This window comes from Triticum dicoccoides, chromosome 7A (assembly GCF_002162155.2).
Source record: "Triticum dicoccoides isolate Atlit2015 ecotype Zavitan chromosome 7A, WEW_v2.0, whole genome shotgun sequence".
Classification (NCBI taxonomy): domain Eukaryota; kingdom Viridiplantae; phylum Streptophyta; class Magnoliopsida; order Poales; family Poaceae; genus Triticum; species Triticum dicoccoides.
This window is the reverse complement of record NC_041392.1, coordinates 722,707,827-722,712,366: the sequence shown is the minus strand read 5'-3', so window position 1 is coordinate 722,712,366 and position 4,540 is coordinate 722,707,827.

The following is a 4,540-nucleotide window of genomic DNA, read 5'->3' as shown; positions in this document are numbered from 1 at the left end:
CCGCCCTCGACCTCACAGCCGCCGCCCGAGGCCGTCATCGACCTCACCGCCGCCTCCCTCGAGCTCACGGCCGCTGCCCTCGACCTCACCGCCGCCGCCCGAGCCCGCCTAGGACCTCCGCCCCCCGAGCCAGAGCCTGCCCTCGCAGCCGACCGTAAGGCTCTGCCTCTCCTCTCCCCTACCCTCCTCTCTCTCTGTAGGGCAATTCATATATATGTTGATGCTGTGTTGTTGTTCATATGAACCCTAGGTGTTCATATGAACCCTAGATTTGTTTAGGGCAGTAGGCATTTTTTAGCATTTAGGAAAAATGATTAGCAATTTTTTAGGAAATTAGCTAGGGCAATTTTTTATGAAAATGCCTAAATAGTAATTCCATTTAGCTTTAAATTAATAGAGGGTATGTAAATAATAGTAGCATTTAGATTTAAATTAACAGAGGCTATAAACAAAAAACACTTAGCTATAAAAATTATTTGGACTATGGACCTGAATCTGTTCCAAATTTCATTCAAATGAAATTTGAATTATTTGGACTATGCACCTGAATAGTTTTTTAAGAAATTGGGTGTAGGTACTAAGGTCTTGCTGTGGAAATTTCGGTGAGGTCAGAAGGGTTAGAGAAAATGGAGTTCCTAGACTTTTAGCTTTAGACAAAAAACAAAAGTATTTAGCTATAAATAAAAAATAGTAGCTATGGCATTTAGCTATAAAAAAACAGAATTGTTCTTCTTTTCAAAAACTTGGTTAAACTAATTGTTCTATGTAAACAAAAAACAAGATTGTTGTTATATGATATATGTCATTGATGTTCATTTGCATATTCCATTATTGTTGATTATATCTTTTCATTAAAGTGGCCATGTTATATGCAAATTCCTCAATAGTGTTTGCTCATGTTATATCTTTTCTTTGAAGTGGTTCGACTGTGCCCAAGTGGCTTTGTTGTTTCCAGGAAATGAAGCTGAGTGGCCTATGTTTTGCCGGAATGTTGATTCATTTCCGTTCCGGCAAATTTCAGGTTCTCAATTTGTCCACTTTTTAGCAAAAGTCATGCCGAAATTTTCGATGAATTTTGGCATGACTTGTGCTACAAACTAGGACATATCGAGTGCCCGGGATTTGCCGCATCGGGAAGGAGTCAACGTTCCTGCAAAACATAGGACTTTTGTATGTCATTATTCATTTTATTAGGTTTAGAATTAATTTGCTAGATTTAATCGTAGGAAACATGGCTAGCAACGATGAAGGACATGGTTCTGGTGATTGCAATGACGTCTACCTGGCGGCAGACGAATTTTTGAACCTTGCCGATGATCAACCGATGTTGTTGCTGGGCCCACTGGTCACATCGGGGATTGAGACCGACTCGCAGACTGGTGCTGAGACTGAGACCAACACTGAGACTCAGACCAGCATCGAGACCGGTGCTGAGACTGAGACTGGCGCTGCCTTGGGGAGCGGAGCTAGTATAGAACTGAAAGCAAAGAGGCGACGACTTCCTAACAAGCTCAGGACTACTAGACTGGTGGTCACGGAGGTGGATGACGACAATTTTGAGCCAAACGCACCCGAGGAAGCGCGCGCGTGCTACGGCAATAATATTGGATGCATCGTACGGACAACCGCCACCATCAACGATGAGAAACTAAACAAGTTAGATAATATGAGGCCCTCCCTCCTAAAGAAGCTGCACCAGATATTCTTGTTCCCGGGCCGGAATGAAAAGGATTATAAATATCCAGATAAGGACCCGACAATGAAGAAGATAAAAAAACACACAATGAGCAAGTTTAGCGACGCGTTGGCCGCCTGGAAAGCAAGGGTGAAATATCGGATCTTCAACGAAAAGGAACCCTAGTCCGAGATTGTAAAGGATAATCCGACAATCACGGCAGAGCACTTTGAAATATTCAAGGCGGCTTGTGAGGCCGAAGATGCCAAAAAAAGTCAGAGTACATGAAGGGGCTTCAACAGAAGAACATTGGGTGCCACCACCTCGGAAGCCGTGGTTACGGCGGGAAGAGGTCCATATGGGCCAAGGAGGACGCGAAAGCCGTGAGTCTGGGCATCCCAGACCCCTTGGCGGAGTTCACCGTCCCGCATGAGCGTGACGTCCTCAGGGCCCGGCACCATTGGGACCCAATGAAGAAGGTTTTCGAGAAGAACGCGGTCACGACGGAGTTCATTAGACTGCTGGTAATTTTAGTTTCTGATCAATTCGACTGCACATTAGTCATATTTGTAAACGATCCTTGTGCCTTTTGCAGAGAGAGCATCATAGGATTGCAGCCAAAAGCGACTCGCCGTCTAAGGCATTGGCGATGCCCAACTGGGACACTCCATTCAACCGGGCGTTGAACATATTGAAAGGACTCCCGGTGCGTCGTATGGACGCGTGCACGGTGTCGGAGACAGCGCCATGTGGAAGAAGTACTACTGTGAGACCACCGAGAAGAGAAAGGAAAGACAGAGGTTAACTGAAGAAAACATTGACAAGAAGGTTGAGATTGCGGTTGAAAAGAAATCATCTAAGACAGTGGCAATAGCGGTAGCTGCCGTAAAAACAGGTGCTTGTCGATATGTCTACTACCTTGGTTCCGGCCGTTTTCAATTGGAGCAGGCAAAATTTAGAAAAAAATGCAGCAGACTTTCCCCTTGCTGACTTCCTCAGGAGCAGCTCGACTAGCGTTGCACCAACACCTGCACCTGCTCCCGCACCGGCTCCTGCACCTGCTCCGGCACTGGCTCCTGCACCTGCTCCTATGCCTGCTCCCGCACCGGCTGCTGCACCTGCTCCCGCACCGGCTCCTGCACCTGCTCCCGCACTGGCTCCAGCACCGGACGTGCTCCGCGGTGCTTCGTCTTTGGCTAAGCTCGACGACCTCACGGTATCTGTCACACCGCCCCTTCAATAAATGTATAATCTCCCGTTTTCGTTGCCTTTAGGATGTCTCACGTCACAGACTTTTCTTTGCAGGCTGACGAAACCCCGTGCACCATATTGTACACCATCGGCGACCAGAAGTTGGACGTGGGGAAGGCGACGATAATGGAGCCGAAGGAACCATTGTTCCATAGCCGGCCGATCCCCCCGGAAGTCTTCAAGGTTTCCGTGGCCAGTGTCAAACCGGGCCACGAGAATTTGGCCCCTCCGGTACTAGTGGGGGATGACGACGAGACCCCGCGACGGCTTGGTGATTATTGCAATGGGTGGGTCCTATTGTGGCCAAAGAGGCTGCTTCGTCTGGAGGCAGCCGGGAGCACACCCACGAGCACGCAGTTAGGTATGAACATCAACACCTCGCCTACTCCATTAGTCGTTGGTGACGTCACCATAGATGAGGTTGAGGATGACGATGACACTCAAGAGTATGTCTATACTGGCGCCTACTTAGGGGTTGAGCGTCATGCGTCGGTGCCTGAATTGCCGCCTCCGGAGTCAAAACGTATTATGGACAACCTTCCGGTAGTAAAGAAGTCTAGGAAGAGACCGAGGAAAGGCAAAAAAGCTACTTCTGTGATTCAGCCGCCTCAGCAGCCTCGTGTTCAAGATCGTATAGATATCCCCGGTGCGGGAAAATGACATATCCCCGGTCAACCAATCCTACCTGAAGCAGCGCTGCGGGCCAGATTCAGCGATTTAATGAGACTTCATGATGATGTGATGCGGATAGAAAAAGGCCTCATCGCCTAAAAAATCCAGGATACCCACTCTACGTGGTTAACGTGCCGCAGGGATTGTCGGACGTCGACACATTCCCCGTGGAGAAGTTCTTCCTTCGATTCGATTACATCTTCCACATGTTTCACTTGAAGAAGCTGGATTTTGCGTTTGTCCGCCTTTATGCTTTGCACATGAACTACCTCATCGGGGTTGAGCAGATACGTCATATTTGTGTCGCTGACCCATACTTCATGCACGAGGCCTTCTTGGGAGTCTGCACAAAGCACTATGAATATGCGAGGGAATACATCGTCAATTTCATGCTCGCCAATAAGGACAAGGAGGCGATTCTCGTGCCTTATCATCCCATGTAAGTCATCCGCGCGGATATCCTTCCTTTGATTTCAATCATTCATTTGCACGGTGGAGGTTAATTAATTTGAGGTATACTTATTTTGCGCAACGGCGGGCGCGCCGTCCTCATCATCCTCTACCCCTGATACTCCCACGCTCTTTACATGGGCTCGTTGAAGAACATTAACAAAAAGGATTACAACCACATCAAGTATGTTCTCGATAGTGCTATGTTTTACTACGGCGCACGGGGTGGAGAGGTCAAGGACAAGAAGAAAAAGGACGGCAGGCCCGCCTTCGGCCATAAGACCGACTTCTGCTGCATCCAGCAATCGGGTGATTCTCTTAATGATGGATTCTATGTCCTACACCAGATGCTGGAGTACAGACAAGATCAAGTGAACCTTCGCATGTCACCTACACCCGGCGATGCCCATATTCTGCAATGGGCAAAGAACTTAGGAGATATCGAGGATCATCTACTTCGAGCTGAGTTCTATCACATCCAGCGCGAACTTG